Source organism: Oncorhynchus masou, chromosome 29, assembly GCF_036934945.1.
Source record: "Oncorhynchus masou masou isolate Uvic2021 chromosome 29, UVic_Omas_1.1, whole genome shotgun sequence".
Lineage (NCBI taxonomy): Eukaryota > Metazoa > Chordata > Actinopteri > Salmoniformes > Salmonidae > Oncorhynchus > Oncorhynchus masou.
Window position 1 is genome coordinate 73,058,944 of NC_088240.1, and position 26,577 is coordinate 73,085,520.

At 45.1% G+C, this 26,577-nt stretch overlaps 1 pseudogene; it reads right to left on the reverse strand.

Annotated features, from left to right (window-relative positions):
• The window catches only part of LOC135519734 (nephrin-like), an 81,076-nt pseudogene that overhangs the window by 39,063 nt on the left and 15,436 nt on the right, over positions 1-26,577 (reverse strand).

Below are 26,577 nucleotides of genomic sequence, written 5' to 3' on the forward strand. Positions count from 1 at the left end.
GAAACGAAAACAAAGAGTAGAATGGGAATGTTCCCCATTGGGTGTCTTCAGTAACAGTAGCATTTAATCAGCAGCTGATTTAGACCTGGGACAGAACCAGGTGGGTGGACTCCAGAACAATCAATTACTGAAACTGATCTACAAAATATTGAGGAACAACTAAAACTAGCAAACAATAGGCTGGGTTGCCATATTGTTTCAAAGATATACTGTTTATCCAAACAAGACAAAGGGTAAACAAGGAAACGATCCTTTGAGATGTAAAATCACCCACCCTATTATGTTGTGTACTGTAGTTCCTACACCGTTGGAGATGTTATGGTTTCACAGTCCTGACAATTATATTTAGCATCAGTAGAATTTAGAATTCGGGCTTGAGTTTCATTCCCAGGCTCCTCTGATCAGTATTATCAGAGTGTAGCAGGCTTGAGTTGGAGTTTGGATTGCACTGATACCAGAGGAATTGACATAGTTGAGTGGGTTGAATGTGACAGCAGTAGAGACGTCGATGCTTTCATGACGACCTCTAACACTCCAGGTTGAGCATTGGGATTGAGTCCCCAGTAGGTGTGAGTTCATCAGTGTGTGAGGATGTTTGCCCCAAAGCCAGCCCGGGGTCGGGGTCCACACGTGGCTGGAGAAGGGAATAAGGAAAGGTAAAGGTGTCTGTGAGTCTATGAGGTAAGGAACAACACACACTCACAATATACATTCATCACCAGGCTGGTCTCCAGGGCCCTAGGGAGAGCCGGGTTCTTCGCACGACACGCCAGCTTCCTCCCGTTGTCCGAACTGCTTAAATACATGAACCTGCAGGAGGTGGGGAGTGTGTGTGTGTGTGTGTGTGTGTGTGTGTGTGTGTGTGTGTGTGTGTGTGTGTGTGTGTGTGTGTGTGTGTGTGTGTGTGTGTGTGTGTGTGTGTGTGTGTGTGTGTGTGTGTGTGCGTGCGTGCGTGCGTGCGTGCGTGTGTGTGTGTGTGCGTGCGTGTGCTTTTGTGTGTGTGTGTGCGTGCGTGCGTGCGTGCGATGGAGGGGTGGGTGAGGAGCGTGGGGGAAAGGGGGGCATGGGGAAGGAAGGATTGGATGGAAGAGAAGAATAGATGATGGATAACATTAAAGATCATGGCTTAACATAGGACACATCACCCCTTATTAACACTCTAATTGAGCCCTTGAGACCTCCATAAGAACAGACAGATTTATGCAATCTGTGGGGTCTGGATATCAAGAGCCACATAACCCCCCTGAACATCATAACAATGTGAGCATTACACCTCCAGACCCATGACAAACCCAAAGTCCACCATGTTATCTAGATTCCTCTCCAGATTTATAAGCTCCGATACAAAATATTGTTGCTATTTATACCCACTATCTACAGATAGAGGAATTAGTTGGAGACCAGGCTATTCTGCGTTAGAGCTGAACTATGTCCTTAATACCCTCTACAGCGTGTTATCTTTGCAGATGACAAGGGGTTATTATCTTTGGAGCTGGATTAGGTACATATGCACCACCAAGTGAATCAGATAGGATTGGATCTGTCTAGCAACTGAAATGTAATTCTGTGTCTATGACAAAAACTAATTTGATTTGACACAAGGCACCGAGTGACAGTTCACAGTCGGCATCAATTCATTACACTGTACTGTGTATCTGTGGGAATACAGATGTTCTTCAATTAGGGATAACACTCACACGCACACACGCACACACACACACACACACGCGCACACACACACACGCGCGCACACACACACGCGCGCACACACACACAGAGAGAGACACACACACACACAGAGAGAGACACACACACACAGGAAACAGAGAACAGGAACACATACTCTTGTGTTGCGTGTGTGTTCTGGAGCTTTTCCTCAGAGCCAGACAGAGGGAAAGACTCTACACCTGTCAGCTCAACTCCGTCTGAGAGAGAAAGGAGGGGGAGGAGGAACGCGAGTGTGAGTGTTAGTGCAAACAAGGCAAGGGTGCTATTTTTGAAGGTAGGGAGGGGCAGCTCCCCACTCACGTGCGTTTAACGACAGCTGATAATCAGAATAGGGGACGTGCTCTACAAAAATAAACGAATGGCAGGGAACAAGCACGACTGTGCATTAGATTGCCTAGTTAAATAAAGGTACAACATTTATTAAAAAAAGATGACGCCTTCTCAGTATGGATGAGAAGTGTTATGATATTTGTTGCTTACTGCATATGTTTTACTAACAAGTCAATTCTAACTAGTATGTAGTACTATTAGTACACAGTATGTAGTTTTAGTAAGTAGTAGGCAAGACAAATTTCAGACACGGCCATAGTTTTAAAATGTCATTGTAAAAACAGGACATTGAGATATAGTTTACTACAATTATAGTGTAGGTTGAAACATGTCTTTGCAAACATGTTTTTCCCTCAACTCAGTACTGATTCACATTTAACGTCTCTGCTATTCCTAATGGAAAAACATGTATGTACTAGCATTATTAAATTTGTGTGCAGTGGGTTGATATCGTACATGGTGACCTACCTTTAAACAGAGTGATCACTGTGACAGTGTCATGTAACAGTGTAGCTTTTCCCTGCTACCCATGGGTCTGTGGTCTCCAGCTCAAAGTAAGGTTTAGAGGGAGGAACTGAGGGGAGAACAGAGGACTGGTATCTATCAAAGTGGTTCTGGGTCACCTTAAGACATATGCAGTACAGACTTGGGTTTGACCAGAATTATTGATTCTGTATATAGATCACAGAAAAATAAGCTTTTGGTAATTAATGCATTAAAAACATTTGAGATCCTTAGATATTGAAGAAAGACAGTTGTACCAATCTAATAAGGCAGGTTCTGTTATATTCCTGGAGAATCAGTGGGTCCATATCATTAGTGTGGTGTACAGTCGATAAGACTGGGATGTGCATACAGAGATGGGTTGGTGATGAAACGAGACAGATGATAATCTGTTATAGCGCCAAACAGTTCTCCTCTCAGATCACCCCCCAGCTGAATACGTGCTTACACAGCAGATCAAAGCACTACCCACTCCTTTTCTCTTCCCCCCTCTCTTTCATTTATTTCGGACCATGCAGGGAATTCATAGAAATAACATTTTTGTTGAAGAGAGTGGAAGTTATTTGGACGGGAATTCAGAGGGAAACTGTCACCAGATGTGCTAATCAACAAACAGGCTTCAGCACAACTGTCATTTACTCTGGACACATGACCATCTACTCCACAAGTAGTAGAAAGAAAGAGGGAAATGGAACAAGGAGAGGAAAGATATCTTTCTGTGAGTGTGTGAGAGCCAGCATAGCACACAAGAAACAAAGGTCATTGCTACTTTTCAACATATATCAACTGACAGCATGGTTTAGTGAGAGGGATATAGAGAAGAAGAGTGAGAGAGAGAGAGAGAGAGAGAGAGAGAGAGAGAGAGAGAGAGAGGGAAGACAAAGAAAAAAAGAAAGAAAGAAAGAGAAAAATAGAAAGAAAGAAAGAAAGACAAACAAGCAGCTATCGTTTGTTTATCATGCGAGTCACCCAGGGGTAGAGCTATATGTTTCATCAAGGGGTAATTCCGTCATCCGCTGCTGAATGCTGACATAAATACAATGGTTATGGCTGGATAAACAGAACACGAGCTAGTCAGCCAGTCAGTCAGTCAGCCAGCCAGATAGTTTCTCTGCTCTCCTCCAAATCTGGATAATTCACCTAGTGCCACTGGGTGGAGCTGTTGCTGTGTGCAGTAGAGTAGTCCTATTGGCTCCAGCCCTGCTATTGAGACAGATGAGATCTGGCTGCAGCTTCAAACTGATTTAAAGGAAGCAATTGGATCTGTGTGGACTGTGATGGGGTACCCGGAGCACTGCAGAGGCGAGCACTGAAATAATGAGATTCATTTGTTTGTGTGTTTTTTCCTCTCCCCCACCAGTCTCCACTCCCCGGGATGCTTGGCCGATGACTGGGCCATGTGTCTATTGACAGGCCCCTGCACGCTCAATCTACTCAAGCCCACATGATTCACACGGCTGCATCACTTGTTGTGCTCCAGGAGAGCCTTGCCACCTAACAAATCTCCTAAAATAAGAATAATGATGTTCGCAAACGAGCTGGGCAGGTATGTCATTTATTCTCTCTCGCTCCCTCTCCCTCTCAATCTCATGCTCACCTCCTCTTCCTATCTCTCACTCACTCCATCATCCCTTATCCCCTTCTTCCCCCAGCCCTAGCCAACCACCTTCCTCCCTCCCTCTCTGTTTCTCTATCACTGCGGTTTAATCTGCAGAGGGAGGTGCAGTATGGTGGAGGGTGTGCTGTAGCTTGTGTTGGGAATGAGAGCCCCATATCCACCACAGCCACTCAGGTGGACCATGAGCCCCACCACAGCCACTCCGGTGGACAATGAGCCCCACCTGAGTTCCCCCTACTAACTCCCAAAACACACACATACACCCCCCCCCCCCACACACACACACACACAATTGCATTTTCACATGTGCACAAACATGCACAGTCATGCATAAACACACACGCACTCATGTGCACACACACACACACACACACACACAAACACACCCATCCACTCTCAACGCAGACAAACATGCAGACATGCTGCTGCCATGAAGGCGAGAGACAACGAGCCGCAAAATTCGATTCATTAGACAAATACAGACGGATGGATGGATAAAGCAGATAAGAAGCAGATTAGCGCAGACACACATCGATAAGCACATACACACACACGGATACAGACAGACAGACAGACAGACAGACAGACAGACAGACAGACAGACAGACAGACAGACAGACAGACAGACAGACAGACAGACAGACAGACAGACAGACAGACAGACAGACAGACAGATCAACAAGTCTGAAAACACATTTGCACACACAGACCCTGACTGAATCCCCCTGATCTTTCTTGATTCAGGTAGCTGTGTGCCTCTGACACAGCAGGTGGTCACCATACAGTAACTTCATAGAGAACACAAAGCTCCTCTGATCTGTTTGAATAAAACATCTGATCAACGGGAAACAGATAAACAAGAAGAGAGTTTAGAGAGCCTACGTTTACATCAGTGTCATTGTTGACGGTCTCACACACACACACACACACACACACACACACACACACACACACACACACACACACACACACACACACACACACACACACACACACACACGAAAACACAGACACAGATGGACTCCTGTGTGAACACACGCATGTGAAGAGTTTATTTCCAAAATGCTATATTATCCTCAGACTTTTCATATTTGTGTTTTTTCACCATAAATGATTGACATTGGTGCATTATAATTGTTGTTTTTTTGCAAAACTCTATTTAACCATTGTTTAGCTGGAATGGAATGTTCGTAACCTGTATATTTGACTGATATGTGGTAGTCTCACCTAGTTATCTTTAAGCTAGATGCACTCACTATAAGTTGCTCTGGATAAGAGAATCTTCTAAATGATTTAAAAGGCTAACTTTATTGTTTTACATACAGTACATTTAAATGTACTTATTTGATACATTTGGCTGTGTAAAACCTAGCAGTACTACTTATTTCTATGAGAGTGAGGCGGATATACAGCATTTTGCCTCCAAAAACATGATTATTTGTCTCTCCATCAAATTATATTTGAAACAAATACATGTCTGTCATTGAACAACCCCATGCCATGATTAGATAAACACACCCATCTATTTCCTAATTTCTTTAAACAATTAAAGCTCAATTAGAAACATTTTTGAAAATGGATATATAGCGTTTCGAGAATGATCAAACCAGACATGCATGAGGTTGAAAGCCATTGAAGTGGTCCCCCCCTTCATCCTCCCTGATTCCTCAACCATCTCCTCCTCTCCTCCGTGCTGAACAGGAAGCTAAGCAGGTGTCCAGGACAGAAATAGGCCTCAGTCAGTCCTTCTCCCCTCATCTTTCAGCCACATTACATAAGAAATAACATCTTCCTCAACAACCCATCACCTGTCACAAAGACACACAATCTTCCCTGTGAGTGAGAACTGGATACTAGAGATAGACAACACAACAGAACACTCACTAGCTTTTTGACCTGGCCTTGAATGCCACATATTGGACATTATTGAGTAATAACTCATAAAATCCTTCTCATATCCGAAGCACACCACATACCTAGCTAAGGCTCATTTTTTTATCCACAGCCTTGGGCAGCTAGTACCTGTTTGCTCATTGTGCTGAAAAAGAGGGTCCTATTTCACAGGCAAATAGAACAAAGATATACCCATTGAACAAAGTCACTCTGCCTTCTATCCTGCTTGTGTAAATGCCCCCGTTTATGACTTGCTGCATTATTCATAAAGAAGTGCCATAACATGAAGGCTCATTGTACAGTACAATCTTTGTGTGCTAAACTCGTTAACCAACTGCAAAAACCTTACCACCGTACTGTCGTACCGTCGTACTCTAACTGTTGTCTCTAACTCCCAACCAACACTGATAACAAGCTTAAACACCCTCCTTTCCCCCAATCCCCGTCTACTCCCACAGAAATACCTAACTGCAGCTTAACTGCATGAGTAACGTATTCTTAAGAACAGGGAAACATCAAACAAAAACATTTAGAGTATTATTTGCAGGATCCGGATATACAGGCAGGTCTGTGCTTAGAGAGAGAGAGAGAGAGAGAGAGAGAGAGAGAGAGAGAGAGAGAGAGAGAGGAGGGGGAGAGAGAGAGAGAGAGAGAGAGAGAGAGATAGAGAGAGAGAGAGAGAGAGAGAGAGAGAGAGAGAGAGAGAGAGAGAGAGAGAGAGAGAGAGAGAGAGAGGGGGGGAGAGAGAGAGAGAGAGAGAGAGAGGGGGGGGGGAGGGAGAGAGAGAGAGAGGGGGGGAGAAAATGGAAAGAGGGACTTGTTAATTAATAGGATTATATGGTAACGCTAATGGTTTCAAACAAAAGACAGTGGATGTGTCAGGTGTTCTGGTATTCTGACGGGCGGGGGCCGGGGGTATAAGTTTCGGCGGGAGGACGCGGGGGTGGTGGAGAGGTTGTTATTGTCATGGATTACTTGCTGCCACTTGATCTGCCTATTGCCGTAATCCCCTATCTGAACTCGGCAGGAAGGGAAAAACACAGGAATTACGTCGCCCCTGATAGAAATGTTTCGAAAATGTCTCTTTGTTGGCCCGCTGAGAGGACTTATTGACGTGTGTGTGCCTCCCTCTCGGCTGTTCGCTGCATGTGGTGATCCGTCTTGAATTAGCTGGTGATGATACCCACAACCCACCACTCCGACTAGAGAGCAATGCAGGCTTTTCTTTTGGTTTTACATGATCTTTTGTTCGCTTTCTCTCTCTCTCTGCATCTCTACCTCTGTCTCTCTCTTAAAGGAGAGTGCGATAGTGTTTTGGTTGGCTGACTGGTGAAGGCTGTCTGTGTTATCATGGGAGCTGTGGTAGTCTGGAGGAACTCTTAACTCATCGGAAGGCTGTCTGTGTTATCATGGGAGCTGTGGTAGTCTGGAGGAACTCTGAACTCATCGGAAGGCTGTCTGTGTTATCATGGGAGCTGTGGTAGTCTGGAGGAACTCTTAACTCATCGGAAGGCTGTCTGTGTTATCATGGGAGCTGTGGTAGTCTGGAGGAACTCTTAACTCATCGGAAGGCTGTCTGTGTTATCATGGGAGCTGTGGTAGTCTGGAGGAACTCTGAACTCATCGGAAGGCTGTCTGTGTTATCATGGGAGCTGTGGTAGTCTGGAGGAACTCTTAACTCATCGGAAGGCTGTCTGTGTTATCATGGGAGCTGTGGTAGTCTGGAGGAACTCTGAACTCATCGGAAGGCTGTCTGTGTTATCATGGGAGCTGTGGTAGTCTGGAGGAACTCATAACTCATCGGAAGGCTGTCAAGCTGTGTTACTCATTCCACTCATAGGTTGTACAGTACTGGCTTTGGTTCTAACCCAGTATTACAATAATTCTGGAAAACATTCAGGGAAAATATGCAGGGATAGCAGCTGGGAAGTGTGGGAGCATTAGGATCTACGCATGTTGGACAGACAGAAGAGTTGAAGGTCTCCTCCAGACAAACTACTACACTACAGTCTCCTGATCTGAGCTCTCTGATCTGGGTCTGGTGCCTCATAGGTATCTGTGTGGATAGCCACACACACACACACACACACACACACACACACACACACACACACACACACACACACACACACACACAACAACAACACACTTCAGGTCACAGCAGTGATAAATGTGTGACTGAGTCCTGCTGTATCTGCAGGTGTATAAAGATGGAGCTGACTGGAACAGGGGGAAGTGTAGAGAGGGCTGGGGTTCACTCCCCCCTCCTTCCTTTCTCTCTCAGTCTCTCCTATTGATGTCAGAAAAATATGCTCCCTTCCCAGGAGAGCGAGAGAGGCAGCGAGAGTCACCAAGGCAACGCCCCCCCCCCCCCACCCCCACCCCCAGCACCCCGGTATACACACTCCATGGCCCCCAAAAAGAAAGAGCAAAAGAGCGAGAGATGAATGGAGAAGGGGGAAATGAATACACCGTAGCAGCAGAAGAAAGGCTCTTTCAGAGTCGCCGTTCTCTCCACATATGGCATAGCTCCCAAAAGCAAGGAGGCCGAGAAAGCCAGCGCCGAGAGAGTGAGAGAGAGGAGAGAGGAGAGAGGACAGTGGACAGAGGAGAGAGGAGAGAGGAGAGAGGAGAGAGAATAGAGAAGAGAGGAGAGAGAAGAGAAGAGAGAGGAGAGAGAAGCGAGGAGAGAGAGAGAGAGAATGAGAGATAGGAGAGAGAGGAGAGAGAAAGAGGAGAAGGAGAGAGGAGAAAGAGAGTATGCTGTTCATCATAAAGTGACAACAGGCGGCCTGGTGTACTCACACAATTACATCCATTCCTTCCCACGTCTGTGTGGAAACTTTTCATTCACTCCCATTCTATTATGATTTACTTCTCCAGGAGCTACTGACACGGAGCACCACGGGTGGCAGTTACGGACGGAGACTTACACACTGCTTGTAGTGTGTGTGTGTGTCTGCTTGCTTGTGTGTGTATGTTTGTGTGTGTGCGTGTGTAGTCCATAGAATCTAAAACATATCTCAATTGTCATATTTCTCTATTGTGTGCGACACGGTCATAGTCTTAGATATGTCCTGTAGTTCGTGGTCATTGGAGGAGTGGATGGACTGTGCACCTGTTGGGTTGGGGTTACTGTATTCACCTTTCTGTCTGCCTCTCTGAACTCTGCAAACATTTTGCATTTTACAAATGAGACCGTACAATTAAGAAAATACAGCTAGTTTGCTGTCATTTCAACTGCAGAGATTGACGTGATTTGGTTTTCCGCCGATGGCGAGCTAACAAAAGACAAGAACGTTAGCCAGGCTGAATGGAAAACATCAATCGACTGCATAGCAGTGATGGGAAAATATTTCCTTTGGTGGAAGGATGAAATAGTATGAATTGACTTGTATGAATTTGTCTCTCATTATTTTAATATGTTGATAAGCAGTTTATTAAAGCAATAAGGAACCTTCCTGGGTTTGTGGTATATGGCAAATATACCTCGGCTAAGGGTTGTATCTACTCCGCTTTCGTAGTGCCTAAGAACAGCCCTTATCAGTGGTATACTGGCCATATACAGTACCACACCACTTCAGGCCTTATTGCTTAAATATCCAAGAAGTAACAAAAATGACCACTATGTTATTGTACTCTGTTTATGTACGAATAAAAGTAAGAAATTAGTTTAATCGCTATAATTTTGAGCCCAAAATAAGCCTAAACAGCAGACTCAAGTTGCATAGCAACACATAACACATTATATCATGGACAAGGACCAAGAGGTCCAGCATGTGGCTGAGCTCCTGAAGATTTTCATACATACATTATTGTCATGCTTTGTCTTGAATAATATGACCAACCACCCTGCACCAAGTTGAAGCCCTTTGAAAAGAAGAGAGAGAGTGGTATTGACTACCGACCGCTGTGAGAGAGCTTGGTTCCAACACATACAGAGGAGGATCTTAGCACCAGATACACACTGGAATTCCATCTGTTTATAACACCAGGGGCTTTTGTCCAATTCATTAAACATTTTCTTTAGCATCGTGTACCCGAATTCGGGGACATTTTGCTTGCAACTTGATCTCATGCCCTGTTGATTGACCATTAAGCTACAAAGGGTTAGAAAGTAGCAGATACACACTAACCAACGAAGAGGAATAGCCGTGTGGTGTAGGAAGTCTGACTCCAGATCTGTCATGTTGTTTTATATTGGTTGGAAGATGGTATGTATCGATTGAGGAGGACAGAAAAGTGTTGATAGTGTTGATAGTGTTTCACCATCCACGGGTTGATATGTTGACTGATGTCATAAAACATGTGTATTATAGGATGTTTAGGGTCTGGGAGGCTTTTTCCTGCTCTGTGTCGCTCTCTGACTCACAGTGTACTAACATGTATAAAATAGCATCTTGGTGTGACAACCTCCCAGTCCTAAAAAAGGACTCATCATCAAAGTTGGCAAGATAATTAATACCAACCAGCAGCAATTTTCACATCTATGCTATCATACAGCGGAGAGGGAAGACTTCATTTTCCTCTTTCCTGAAATTACTCACCACAAATGCCACAATCAACTTGCCAAGTGTGTGTGTGTGTGTGAGAGTGTGATAGCTCTTTCAGCGCCAACAGACATCACTGATGGTGACAATCATCGAGTGGTGTCAAGTGTTGACGCTTGTGTTTTTGTTTCTATAGTATTTAAGTATGTGTTTGGCACAAGCATATATCTGTCTCTTTGTTTGTGTGAATATGTGTGTGTATGCATAAGTGTGTGAGTGCAAATGTAGGTGTCTGTGTGTTCATCAGTCTGTGTGTGTGGTTGTTGTTCTTTTATCCATTGACCCAGTTTCAGTGGAGAGCAGAGCAGAGTGTGAGTGTGTGCGTGTGCGCGTGCGTGTGCGTGTGAGTGTGTGTGTGTTCGTGCCAGTCTGCCTATCAGTGTCTGTGAATATGTGTGCATCTGAATGTCTGTCGGCTCACGTGTGCCAGTCTGCTAGTGTTCTGTGTCTCACGACAGCCATGGCACCGTGGAATAGCACCATGTGGCTCGGTGCTGGTTGATCATGAGCAGATGCCATGCTCTTATTTAGGATTGCCTTCTAATTGGCGATTACTTTTTATACACGCCATGTGCGGATCCTGCTACATTATTTTATCCTTCTCTCTCTCTCTCTCTCTCTCTCACTCCATGTAAGGGGCTTTATTGGCATGGGAAACATACAGTTTGGACATACCTACTCATTCAAGGGTTTATCTTTATTTTTTATTTTGTAGAATAATTTCTACATTGTAGAATGATAGCGAAGACATCAAAACTATGAAATTACACATGTGGAATCATGTAGTAACCATAAAAGTGTTAAACAAATCAAAATATATTTTATATTTGAGATTCTTCAAAAGAGCCACCCTTTGCCTTGATGAAAGCTTCACACACTCTTGGCATTCTCTCAACCAGCTTCATGAGGTAGTCACCTGGAATGCATTTCAATTAACAGGTGTGACTTGTTAAAAGTTAATTTGTGGAACTTCTTTCCTTCTTAGTACATTTGAGCCAATCAATTGTGTTGTGACTAGGTAGGGTTGGTATACAGAAGATAGCCCTATTTGGTAAAATACCAAGTCCATATTTTGGAAAGAACAGCTCAAATAAGCAAACAGAAACAACAGTCCGCCATTACTTGAATACATGAAGGTCAGTCAATCTGGAAAATGTCAAGAACTTTGAATGTTTCTTCAAGTGCAATCGCAAAAACTATCAAGCGCTATGATGAAACTGGCTCTCATGAAAACCACCACAGGAAAGGAAGACCCAGAGTTACCTCTGCTCCAGACAATAAGTTCATTAGAGTTTCCAGCCTCAAAAATTGTAGCCCAAATAAATGATTCACAGAGATCAAGTAACAGACACATGTCAACATCAACTGTTCAGAGGAGACTACGTGAATCAGGCTTTCAAGGTCAAATTGCTGCAAATAAAGCACTAACCACTAACCAATAATAAGAAGAGACTTGCTTGGGCCAAAAAACAAGAGCAATGGACAATAGACCAGTGGAAATCTGTTGTTTGGTCTGATTTTTTGGTTGAGATTTTTGGTTCCAACCGCCGTGTCTTTGTGAGACGCAGAATAGGTGAACAGATGATCTCCGCATGTGTAGATCCCACCATGAAGCATGGAGGTGGTGTGATGGTGTGGGGATGCTTTGCTGGTGACACTGTCAGTAATTTATTTAGAATACAAGGCACACTAAAGCAGCATGGCTCCCACAGCATTCTGGAACGATACGTCATTCCATCTGGTTTGGACTTAGTGGGACAATCATTAGTTTTTCAACAGGACAATGACCCAACACACCTCCAGGCTGTTTAAGGGCTATTTGACAAAGAAGAAGAGTGATGGAGTGCTGCATCAGATGACCTGGCCTCCACAATCACCCAACCTCAACCCAATAAAGATGGTTTGGGATGAGTTGGATCGCAGAGTAAAGGAAAAGCAGCCAACAATTGCTGAGCATATGTGGGAACACCTTCAAGACTGTTGGAAAAGCATTCCAGCTGAAGCTGGTTGAGAGAATGCCAAGATTGCCAAGATTGTGTGAAGCTGTCATCAAGGCAAAGGGTGCCTACTTTGAAGAATCCCAAATTCAAAGTACATTGATTTGTTTAACACTTTTTTGGTTACTTCATGATTCCATATGTGTTAATGTCATATTTTTGATGTCTTCACTATTATAATAATACAAATAAAGAAAAACCCTTGAATGAGTAGGTGTGTCCAAACTTTTGACTGGTACTGTATGTTTACATTGCCAAAGTGAGTGAAATAATAATAAACAACAGTGAAATAGACAATAAAAATAAACAGTAAACAATACACTCCTTCCAAATGTCATATTATGTCTATATACAGTGTGGTATATACAGTGTTGTAATGATGTGCAAATATTTAAAGCACAAAAGTGAAAATAACTAAACAAATGTAGGTTGTATTTGCAGTGGTGTTTGTTCTTCACTAGTTGCGCTTTTCTTGTGGCAACAGGTCACAAATCTTGATGCTTTGATTGCACACTGTGGTATTTCACTCAATAGATTTGTGAGTTTATCAAAATTGCATTTGTTTTCGAATTCTTTGTTGATCTGTGTAATCTGAGGGAAATATATGTCTCCAATATGGTCATACATTTGGCAGGAGGTTAGGAAGTGCAGCTCAGTTTCCAACTCATTGGTGGGCAGTGTGCAGATAGCCTGTCTTCTCTTGAGAGCCAGGTGTGCCTTCGGGGGCCTTTCTCAATAGCAAAGCTATACTCACTGAGTCTGTACATAGTTAAAGGTTTCCTTCATTTTGGGTCAGTCACAGTGGTCAGGTATTCTGCCACTGTGTAATCTCTGTTTCGGACCAAATAACATTCTAGTTTGCTTGTTTAAAAAAAAATGTATTTCCAATGTGTCAAGTAACTATCTTTTAGTTTTTTCTTGATTTGGTTGGTCTAAATGTGTTGCTGACATCTCTCTCTATCTCCATCACTTTCTCTCTCTTGCCTCTTTCATTTTCCCTTTATTCACTTCTGAGGGGGACAATGGCGGTACACGCGAGGCTATTTCACAGTCAAATAGTCTCTGTAGTCACAGATGGCCTCTGTTTAGACGTCCTCTGCTAAAGCCACTACCATCAGGTCTCCATGGTAACTTCATTTAGGCCTGTTACTGTGTCCTCCATGCATATCAAGGCTATACAGTGTAGGCTTACTGCTACTATGTCTGTCTTACAGCCAATGCAATTAAAGCTGACAGATGCACCGTTCACCCTCACAGCGAACAACCTATCATTTGAAATATGTCACAGTAAAGAAAACCATCAAATTCACACACTTCTTAGAGCAACAACACAATGCTTGAACTCTTGGCCCTTTTGACCTGTTTGTGTGGCTTTTGTAGGCCTTCATTCTGCAACTGCATCTCTGTGCTCATAATGCAGACATATTCCTCATGTTCATCTTGTCCTATGGGTTGTTTATCACTCAATGTTTTAATTTTGTAGCTTGTATACTGTGTCTGCTCAAGCTGTAAAAGCACATTTTGTCTTGGACTCCTACCCATGTGTGTCATTTTCTGCTTCCCTGTCATTATTTCTTACCCAATTTTGATATATTTCTTTTTCCCACCCATTTCCCCCTACTATTAATATTTCCCTACTTTGTATTCAACCCTAATGCAAACACCAACCCTACACCAAGCTACATGTCCACATCCTGGTTCATCTCTAACCATCAACCACAACCCTAACTCTAACCCTAGCTACATGTCCACAGCCTGGTTCATCTATAATTATCAACCACAACCCTATCTGCATGCCCACAGCCTGGTTCATCTCTAACCATCAACCACAACCCTAACTTTAACCCTAGCTTCATGTCCACAGCTCGGCTCAACCCTGGCCATAACTCTAACCCTAGCTTTAAGTCCACATCCTGGTTCAGCTCTAACCATCAACCACAACCCTAACTCTAACTCTAACCCCAACCCTCCCTGGGCTCTCACCTCTCTTAGGGTCCCCCAACAGGCTGTAGTGAGGGAACCCCGGCAGACTCTGTTGTGGACCCAGAAGCAGGTCATCCTTCACCCACTGGACGGCCCCTGAGGGCCTCAGCACCTCACACCTCAGCATCACCGTAGTCCCCGCACGCACTGTCACGTTCTTGGGCTGGGTCCTGAACGCCTGCTGGGCCCCCAACTCCACCACACCTGTAGAAGAGAGGGAGGGAAAGGATGGAAGATGGTGAGAGGATGGAGAGGAAAGAGGGAAAGGAGGGAGGGATGGGTTAAGGGGATTGTAAAATGGATGGAGGGAGAGGAGGAGGGTGAACAAATGGAGAGGAAGAAGGGAAAGTTAGGAAGGCAGGGGATGAGAGCTCAAATGAACATGGTAGTCGGGCCACCTTATTCATCACATCGTATGTTTTATTGATGGGAAATTGGAGCAGTTCGGCCCTACAAATGAGTCAATAATGTAATTACTACGAATTAAACCCCTCCTCGGTCCAGGAGATAATGAATGGAAAGGAAGAGAGGGCGAGGGGTGTGGGGGGGACTGAGCCCTCGTTCACCCATTGCTTTTTCTTCACTGTCGATGTCCCGTCGGCTAATTCCTACAGATGAGAGTAATGATATTTGGTTTAATGCCCTCGTTTGTCATACTGTATGTGGTGTGGGGGTGTCAGGAGGTAGGGGTGGGCAATCCCTCACTCCCTGTATAAAGTGAAACGCTCCGGTACACTGCACTGGTGGCTGGAAGGTAACCTTACTGCCACTCAGCCAGCCTGGTAGTGAGTGAGTGAGGTGGAGGCTAGAACAATGAGACCAGGATCACAAGGTAATGAGATTGTAGCTCTGCATGCAAAGTCCTATGCTAATTAGGGGCCCTAATATATAAGCATGCATCTTATTTTTAAACTATGCAGTGGAGAGGAGAGCAGCTATTTACACCGCCTAATTCTGGAAGGTTGTTTGAATCTTGACCCTCTTTGAGCCAATCACAAAGTTGTTTGCGAACTGCATGCTCGGCTGCGCCTCGGCAACGTGAGTGAGAGGGAAAACTCTCAGATCAAGGGGACATCAGTCACCTCACATCAAACGTGAAGGGCAAGATTGAGCATTATAGACGTCGCATACAAACAAACAGCCACAAAATCATATTTGCATATCAGTTTACATAAATGAATACACAACAATTTTGTGTACCAACGAGCAGTAAAAGGAAGTTGAAAGACAAACAGGAACTAAATGGATTCTTCTCTTCTTCTACTGCCACTGCCTAGAGAGGTGCATGGGGGATGGAAGTGGTAAGACAGGCAAACACCGTAGGCCATTGATTTCCTTTCCCGATCCAGGGTTTTGCGTCTATTTGAACTAGATAATGGCTTGGGATTATGCTATGGAGCTGATGCTGCCCACAAAACTCTATGGCCTTTCGCTGTTGCAACAAGCAGATGCTAGCCATACTCTGGAGTATAAACTGAACAACTGTAAAAAGCATCTGTAATAATTGCAGTTGAAGTTTTTAGTATAAAAACATTGGACAGGGTCAAAAGAAAGCAATTAGAGGTCATGCGAAGATGATACCTGTTACGGTTTTCTAGGTGTGAAGGAGAGTCGGACCAAAATGAAACGTGTAGATTACGATCCATGTTTAATAAACAAACGTGAACACGAATCAATACAAAAACAACAAACACAATGAACGTAACGAAAACCGAGACAGCCTATACTGGTGTAAATAAACACAGAACAGGGACATCAGGACAATCACCCACGACACACTCAAAGAATATGGCTGCCTAAATATGGTTCACAATCAGAGACAACGATAAACACCTGCCTCTGAGAACCACTTCAGACAGCCATAGACTTATCTAGAACACCCCACTAAGCTACAATCCCAATACCAAACACACCACATACAAAAACCCATGCCACACCCTGGCCTGACCAAATAAATGAAGAAAAACACAAAATACTTCGACCAGGGCGTGATAGAACCCCCCCACCCTCCCCCCCAGGGTGCGGACTCCCGGACGCACAAAAAAACATAGGGGAGGGTCCGGGTGGGCGTCTGTCCATGGTGGCGGCTCTGGCGCGGGACGTGGACCCCATTCTATCAAAGTCTTAGTCCCTCCTCCTTGCGTCCTTAGATAGTCCACCCTCGCCGCCGACCATGGCCTAGTAGTCCTCACCCAGAACCCCACTGGACTGAGGGGCAGCTCGGGACTGAGGGGCAGCTCGGGACTGAGGGGCAGCTCGGGACTGAGGGGTAGCTCGGGACTGAGGGGAAGCTCAGCACTGAGAGGAAGCTCAGCACTGAGAGGAAGCTCAGGCAGGTAGTTGGATCTGGCAGATCCTGGCTGGCTGGCGGATCTGGAAGAGTCTGGCTGACTGGCGGATCTGGAAGAGTCTGGCTGACTGGTAGATCTGGAAGAGTCTGGCTGACTAGAGGATCCTGGCAGACTGACGGATCTGGAAGAGTCTGGCTGACTGGCGGATCTGGAAGAGTCTGGCCGACCGGCGGATCTGGAAGAGTCTGGCTGACTGGCAGAACTGGAAGAGTCTGGCTGACTGGCGGATCCTGGCTGACTGGCGGATCTGGAAGAGTCTGGCTGACTGGTGGATCTGGAAGAGTCTGGCTGACTGGCGGATCTGGAAGAGTCTGGCTGACTGGCGGATCTGGAAGAGTCTGGCTGACTGGCGGATCTGGAAGAGTCTGGCTGACTGGCAGATCTGGAAGAGTCTGGCTGACTGGCAGATCTGGAAGAGTCTGGCAGATCTGGAAGACTCTGGCAGCGCTGGACAGGCGGGAGACTCCGGCAGCGCAGGAGAGGAGGAAGGCTCTGGCAGCGCTGGAGAGGCGGAAGGCTCAGGCAGCGCTGTAGAGGAGGAAGGCTCTGGCAGCGCTGAACAGGCGGGAGACTCCGGCAGCGCTGTAAAGGGGGAAGGCTCTGGCAGCGCTGGAGAGGTAGGAGACTCCGGCAGCGCAGGAGAGGAGGAAGGCTCTGGCAGCACTGGAGAGGTGAGGCGCACTGTAGGCCTGATGCATGGTGCTGGCACTGGTGGTACTGGGCCAAGGACACACACAGGAAGCCTGGTGCGGGGAGCTGCCACCGAAGGGCTGGTGTGTGGAGGTGGCACAGGATGGGCTAGACTGTGAAGGCGTACTGGAGATCTTGAGAGCAGGGCTGGCACAGGACGTGCAAGGCTAGGGAGGTGCACAGGAGGCCTGGTGCGTGAGGCTGGCACAATCTTCACCAGCCGACTAACACGCACCTCAGGACGAGTATGAAGCGCTGACCCAGGTGCCATCAAATCCCCGACACGCTCCGTCAGGCGAATTCCATGCTTAAAGCACCAACACAGCAACTCCCTCATTTCTCTCTCCTCCAATTTCCCCATTAACTCCTTCACAGTCTCTGCTTCGCTCACCTCCAAAACCGGCTCTGGTTCTGGTCTCCTCCTTGGCTCCTCACAATAAACAGGGGGAGTTGGCTCAGGTCTGACTCCTGACTCTGCCACTCTCTCGCTGAGCCCCCCCCCAAGACATTTTTGGGGCTGACTCTCGGACTTCCTACCGCGCCGCCATGCTTGCTTCTCCAACTCCATTCTTCTATACCCCTCTTCGCACTGCTCCAGCGAATCCCAGGCAGGCTCCGGCACTCCTCCTGGGTCGACCGCCCACCTGTCTATTTCCTCCCAAGTTGTATAATCCAGACATTGCTGCCTCTCCTGCTGTTGCTGTTGCTGCTGCTGCTTCTCCTGATACCAGCGCCTCTCCGCTTTCTTCGCCTCCAGTTCTTCCTCCTCGTGTCCTTCTCCGTTTAGGATTTCCTCCCAAGTCCAGAAATCCTTATTATGTATCTCCTGCTGCTGCTGCCTGTTTACACGCCACTTGGTCCTGTTGTGGTGGGTGATTCTGCTACGGTTTTCTAGGTGTGAAGGAGAGTCGGACCAAAATGCGGCGTGTAGATTACGATCCATGTTTAATAAACAAAGGTGAACACGAATCAATACAAAAACAACAAACACAATGAACGTAACGAAAACCGAAACAGCCTATACTGGTGTAAATAAACACAGAACAGGGACATAAGGACATCAAGACACTAAGGACAATCACCCATGACACACTCAAAGAATATGGCTGCCTAAATATGGTTCCCAATCAGAGACAACAATAAACACCTGCCTCTGATTGAGAACCACTTCAGACAGCCATAGACTTATCTAGAACACCCCACTAAGCTACAATCCCGATACAAAACACACCACATACAAAAACCCATGCCACACCCTGGCCTGACCAAATAAATGAAGAAAAACACAAAATACTTCGACCAGGGCGTGACAATACCTGTCACCTGTTAACTTACTGTACACTGTCTCTCTGTTTTTCTCTGTGATGCTTTCAAAGGCAGGAGACAGAGAATGTAAATGTAAATCCATGCTATCAGACCTCATTAACTTGAAATAATTATGCCAGCAGTACAGTGGGATCTGTTCCATTAACAGATTATTTTGGATGATAAATATTAGTTGTGATTGTTAGATTTATTTTGGAGTTGATTTACTGTATGTGTCAGTAAATGTACTGTAACTGCATAATAATGCTATGAGCATTGTAACTGTATTTGTTTCACAGAGGAAAGGCTTACAAGTACTGTGTGATTTCCTGTTGATTGACGGCCACCATTTTTTAATATGATTTACAAAATAATCCGAACAGATTGTCGTTGTCTGAGGAGGTCCAGCAGCAGTAAACAGACGGTTGGAAAAACAACAACCTTGACAGCTTGGTGATTCGACAGCGTATTTTGAGAAAACGATTAGCCACTCGTCACAGCATCCTTCTCTTCTGACAATGTGTTGTCGTTAAGCTGTCCTGTTTCTGCTCCCATTCAGTTGGTTTTGCTCTTCTGAGAACCAGCTGATCCATTGGCAAGGCAGCGGAATGGGCTAGAATGGTAATGTTGAGACCTTAGCACAATGTCTAATTGTATCAATGTGATTGTCGATAAACAACAATCCAATGCCAGAAGTGTGCAATGCAAGGTAAGTGAAAAGCAAGGGGTATTAGTGAGGAACAATTCCTGTGCTGCATACAATTATCAACAACACTACAACAGTCCACAGAAACCTTGATGCAAACTCATCCATTGAGTTGAACAGAGCTCTAGGTTATGCCTCTCATAGTCAATGAGAGCACAGTGCTATAGAGTAGTATAATGGTGTGTATGTAACTTAACAGAAGACCTTGCTGAGTTCGAAAGATGACAATAGGTCCATTGTGGCTGTTTTTCTTTCCCCATTGCAGTGAGGAGAAGAAGAAGTGGACTTGGGAAGCACGTTGTTGATGACAAACCCATCTCGAACCTCAGGCTCCAATCGTTTAATCCAGGCCCTGCGGAATCCTGAAACGACATATCACAGAGCAGACAGACAGTGAACTGTTTGTCAATGTTGGTGAAAGTTGAGTTAGTCAAGGCTTAGTTGACTCAATGTCAAGTTTTGAGTTACCGAGCACATACAAAGTATTCTCAAAGCCATAGCCACATATTGTGCTAGCTATTGTAGCTAGCTATGTTGGTGAAGACAGACTAACCTGGCTACTGACCATTGGATGACTCTTGCATGCACTAGTGAATTAACCCATCAACTGTTTTGAGTTAAATCCATGAGTAACACTATGTCTACGTCCATTACATTCTGTTCTAATCTAACACTCCCCCTCTGCCTGTTTCTTTTGGAAAGGGATCCAATGTGCATTTTAAGTTAGTTTGCAATCAATCAATTTATCTGTCGTGGATGGAACAAATAATAGTGATTTACTTGATTGAAAACTAAACATTTTCTCATCTGAATAAACAAATTGAATTAAAAGCAACGGTTCTTTGAGGCATCTCCCCTCAGTCGATTAGTTGCACTCCAACAGGCTTTGATAAGAATTAGCTCACACTCAATTATTCCTGGCTCTCAGTGTATTTTAGAGCCCCCAACATGCACTTTGAACACACAAGGGCAATTTGCTCCCCCTTCACCACATTAGATGTCTGTTCTGAGCTCTCAAAAACTAATCTGCCCTCCTCCCGCCTCTCTCTCTCTCTCTCTCTCTCTCTCTCTCTCTTTCCTCTCTCTCCCTCTTTCTTTCTCTCACTCTCTCTCTCTACCTCCCTTTCCTCCTTTCCAATAGACCCCTTAAAGGGGCAATCTGCAGTTGCTGTATGTATATACATTTTTGGGCTTACTGATATGTACCCAGAGACTCTTGAATATATTTATTCAATATAACTTCACCTCATGAGCTTGGTTCAACTGTTGTATCCCCTCAGAAACCAAAATAGAAGCTTGTTTTACTCCAGTGTTTGTAAACAACATCAATGTAAACTGATTTGTTTTAATTTCACCTGCTGATTTCCCCTTTAAAACACCATACGCATTTCAACCCCGACCAATGTTCATGAATTGATTTTCCTCATACATTATTTTCCATTCCAGTCTGCCCTTTGCCTTGCTTCCGATATCTAAATACCAGAGAGGGTAAAGTGCTGGCTGGTTGGTTTCTATATGTGTAATGAAAGCTCCCCATGCCTTCCCTCTTCCATTGTGGGAGTGGGTGCTGTGACGGCAGAACTACAGAACTGCAGGGGCCCAACTTGGCTGACAGGCAGAGAGGTCTGGATAGGTCTGGCTGAGTGTCAGAGAGGCAGAGAGGTCTGGATAGGTCTGGCTGAGTGTCAGAGAGGCAGAGAGGTCTGGATAGGTCTGGCTGAGTGTCAGAGAGGCAGAGAGGTCTAGATAGGTCTGGCTGAGTGTCAGAGAGGCAGAGAGGTCTGGATAGGTCTGGCTGAGTGTCAGAGAGGCAGAGAGGTCTGGATAGGTCTGGCTGAGTGTCAGAGAAGCAGAGAGGTCTGGATAGGTCTGGCTGAGTGTCAGAGAGGCAGAGAGGTCTGGATAGGTCTGGCTGAGTGTCAGAGAGGCAGAGAGGTCTAGATAGGTCTGGCTGAGTGTCAGAGAGGCAGAGAGGTCTGGATAGGTCTGGCTGAGTGTCAGAGAGGCAGAGAGGTCTGGATAGGTCTGGCTGAGTGTCAGAGAGGCAGAGAGGTCTGGATAGGTCTGGCTGAGTGTCAGAGAGGCAGAGAAGTCTGGATAGGTCTGGCTGAGTGTCAGAGAAGCAGAGAGGTCTGGATAGGTCTGGCTGAGTGTCAGAGAGGCAGAGAGGTCTGGATAGGTCTGGCTGAGTGTCAGAGAGGCAGAGAGGTCTGGATAGGTCTGGCTGAGTGTCAGAGAGGCAGAGAGGTCTGGATAGGTCTGGCTGAGTGTCAGAGAGGCAGAGAGGTCTGGATAGGTCTGGCTGAGTGTCAGAGAGGCAGAGAGGTCTGGATAGGTCTGGCTGAGTGTCAGAAAAGCAGAGAGGTCTGGATAGGTCTGGCTGAGTGTCAGAGAGGCAGAGAGGTCTGGATAGGTCTGGCTGAGTGTCAGAGAGGCAGAGAGGTCTGGATAGGTCTGGCTGAGTGTTAGAGAGGCAGAGAGGTCTGGATAGGTCTGGCTGAGTGTCAGAGAGGCAGGGAGGTCTGGATAGGTCTGGCTGAGTGTCAGAGAGGCGGAGAGGTCTGGATAGGTCTGGCTGAGTGTCAGAGAGGCAGAGAGGTCTGGATAGGTCTGGCTGAGTGGCAGAGAGGCAGAGAGGTCTGGTCTGGAGAGGAAGGCTACATGACTCAACATGTTTCTACCGGACATATTAATGAAAAGAGCCGCAGCCTACTGACTCTGACCTCCCGTCCCGTCCCCACACTACCGCCACCACTGCTAACCCAAACACAGGGCTTAATTACTGGTAAAATAGGTTCGTGCACAAAATGGAGGATTGGTTCATTCTCTAGTGTGTGCTTTTGTTTAGTTTCGTTGTACTTGACAATGTTTATTTTGGGGTTGGGTCTGGGCTGTGTCTGCTGAATGGGCTCTGATAAACTCATGTTAGAATGAAAATGAATGCAGAAAACAATCGCAGAAAACAATCATCCAAAAGATAAATAGTTAATGTTTTATTGTCACAAACACCAGATAGGTGCAGTGAAATGTGTTGACTTCCAGGATCAGCTATGGTAGGTTAAGTGCCTTGCTCAAGTGCACATCGGAAGATATTTGACCTTGTCAGCTCAGGTATTCAAACCAGCGTCTTATTGGTTACTGGCCCTCTAATCACTAGGCTACCTGAGAAAACCATACACACGAGTATGCACACATGAACACATGCGCGCAAGCACACATAAAAACACATATTCAAAATTCACAATATGAGACACAAACAACTAAAAGGCAGGCCTTCAGCCCTGGCTGCTAATCAAGTTTTTGTCCTTGCACAGATCTCTGTCATTATCCAGAACTACTTCAACAAGCTTCATAACACGCACGCATGCACACAGTATAATGGAATACATGAACAATTACATTCATTCAGTATCTACAGTCTCTTCAGAAAGTACTCACACTCCTTGAATTTTTTCCACATTTACTCAAGTGCTATCAAACTAAGTAATTTATTTGTCTATAAAAACCTTGTACTGTATAATATAATCTGTATTTCACTGACAACAATAGAGTTGTATGAGTCAGGATGAGATTGACCACCCAGGATAAGCATTGTTGTAACTTTCCTGTATAAGTCAGTAGATATTCTACCTTCACTGCTACTACAGTTTCTGACCTTGTCCCTCACTAGCTTTCCACAAATGCAAATGAAAAAGTTTGATTCGAAATTTGATTCGCTCTCGGAGACAAGTCAGGCTTTCTCCCCTCCAGGGTATTGGAGAGAGCAGAGGCATCAGGCGTGACCCCGACAGGTAGATTTTTAATGGCTTCTTTCATAACATCATCAAACGACTCAATACACTCAATCCTGGACCAATTTGATGCAAAACCCCATGAAATCACTCAATGTGCAGAAAATGAAGCCTCAACCTCATGCAACCATGCAATTCAGATATGGTCCTACATCTTAATATCAGTCTCGCCCACACACCGCCAATCTCACCATTAGCCTGTGGGCCCAATTACAGTGCCTCATAGGGGAGGTCTGTTGTGAACCCATTACCCCAGTGGCACTCATCAGCAGAATCAGTTATAGGCCAAAGATGCAGGTTAGGTTATCCACACGGCTTAATCGAATCCAAATCATTAATTGTGCATGAAAACATGGTGGTCCTCTGACAGTCTGATTAGCGTTGCCTGGGTGAGCTTGCCTGCTTGTCCAGATGCAAATAGACAGAGCAAACTTCAAGCCAAGTCAAGGACGGGCAGGTGGACGAGCCAGATTGCATCAGCCTTGTCCAGCAATTTACAGTGGCAGCTGAACAGCATGTCTCCGAGAAGCTCTTCTCACAATCCTGAGCAGAGTGTTTGTCTGCTTGGCTCGGTTTCTGTTTCTGCTCTGCAGAGTCGTCAACTTCGACTCAATGTGTCTCTCTCTCTGACTTCCTCACATGTCACTTGCCTCGAGAGAAAGTTAAACCTCTCAAAGTGATGGGAAGAGAGAAAAAAGAGAGACAGAAGGAGAGAAGACCTCCTTTCAAACCTCCACTGACTCTTCCTTATCTGTCTCCTGAGAGCTCACAGAGAAATCGAGGTACAGAGAGAAAAAGAGAGCGATAGTGAGAGAGAGAAAGAGTAAGAGAGACAGTGCATCTCTCATAAAGAAGTCACTGTCTTTGAATATGCGTAGGGATTTGCATGAGAGAGAGAGAAGAGGTGTGCTTACCTGTTGAGCAACGTTGAGGCCCCGGAGCCACTCTCTATGTCTCGCCTGATCTCACGATGCCGCTTGGAACAAAAGTGTGCAGCGTGGATGAGAAAGAATGCCAATAGGATTCTCCCTCTCTCTGACTCCACATGTACTGTATCCTCCTCTTCATAGACAGGGAAAGACACAGGAGGAAGAGAGAGAGGAGTGTGTATGTGGAGGGTTAGGGGGTAATCTTAAGGAAAAATAGATCACAAGAAACCAGCTGACAACAAAAAAGTGATGCCTCACTTTTTTTTATTAGCGAGAGATAGGGAGTATATATGCTAGGGATAGGGAGTATATATGCTAGGGATAGGGAGTATATAGGCTAGGGATAGGGAGTATATAGCATAGGGGTAGGGAGTATATAGGCTAGGGATAGGGAGTATATAGGCTAGAGATAGGGAGTATATAGCATAGGGGTAGGGAGTATATAGGCTAGGGATAGGGAGTATATACAGTGCCTTGCGAAAGTAATCGGCCCCCTTGAACTTTGCGACCTTTTGCCACATTTCAGGCTTCAAACATAAAGATATAAACTGTATTTTTTTGTGAAGAACCAACAACAAGTGGGACACAATCATGAAGTGGAACGACATTTATTGAATATTTCAAACTTTTTTAACAAATCAAAACTGAAAAATTGGGTGTGCAAAATTATTCAGCCCCTTTACTTTCAGTGCAGCAAACTCTCTCCAGAAGTTCAGTGAGGATCTCTGAATGATCCAATGTTGACCTCAATGACTAATGATGATAAATACAATCCACCTGTGTGTAATCAAGTCTCCGTATAAATGCACCTGCACTGTGATAGTCTCAGAGGTCCGTTAAAAGTGCAGAGAGCATCATGAAGAACAAGGAACACACCAGGCAGGTCCGAGATACTGTTGTGAAGAAGTTTAAAGCCGGATTTGGATACAAAAAGATTTCCCAAGCTTTAAACATCTCAAGGAGCACTGTGCAAGCGATAATATTGAAATGGAAGGAGTATCAGACCACTGCAAATCTACAAGACCTGGCCATCCCTCTAAACTTTCAGCTCATACAAGGAGAAGACTGATCAGAGATGCAGCCAAGAGGCCCATGATCACTCTGGATGAACTGCAGAGATCTACAGCTGAGGTGGGAGACTCTGTCCACAAATCTGGCCTTTATGGAAGAGTGGCAAGAAGAAAGCCATTTCTTAAAGATATCCATAAAAAGTGTCGTTTAAAGTTTGCCACAAGCCACCTGGGAGGCACACCAAACGTGGAAGAAGGTGCTCTGGTCAGATGAAACCAAAATTGAACTTTTTGGCAACAATGCAAATGTTATGTTTGGCGTAAAAGCAACACAGCTCATCACCCTGAACACACCATACCCACTGTCAAACATGGTGGTGGCAGCATCATGGTTTGGGCCTGCTTTTCTTCAGCAGGGACAGGGAAGATGGTTAAAATTGATGGGAAGATGGATGGAGCCAAATACAGGACCATTCTGGAAGAAAACCTCATGGAGTCTGCAAAAGACCTGAGACTGGGACGGAGATTTGTCTTCCAACAGGACAATGATCCAAAACATAAAGCAAAATCTACAATGGAATGGTTCAAAAATAAACATATCCAGGTGTTAGAATGGCCAAGTCAAAGTCCAGACCTGAATCCAATCAAGAATCTGTGGAAAGAACTGAAAACTGCTGTTCACAAATGCTCTACCATCCAACCTCACTGAGCTCGAGCTGTTTTGCAAGGAGGAATGGGAAAAAATTTCAGTCTCTCGATGTGCAAAACTGATAGAGACATACCCCAAGCGACTTACAGCTGTAATAGCAGCAAAAGGTGGCGCTACAAAATATTAACTTAAGGGGGCTGAATAATTTTGCACGCCCAATTTTTCAGTTTTTGATTTGTTAAAAAAGTTTGAAATATCCAATAAATATCGTTCCACTTCCTGATTGTGTCCCACTTATTGTTGATTCTTCACAAAAAAATACAGTTTTATATCTTTATGTTTGAAGCCTGAAATGTGGCAAAAGGTCGCAAAGTTCAAGGGGGCCGAATACTTTCGCAAGGCACTGTATGCTAGGGATAGGGAGTATATATGCTAGGGATAGGGAGTATGTAGGCTAGGGATAGGGAGTATATAGGCTAGGGATAGGGAGTATATAGGCTAGAGATAGGGAGTATATAGGCTAGGGATAGGGAGTATATAGGC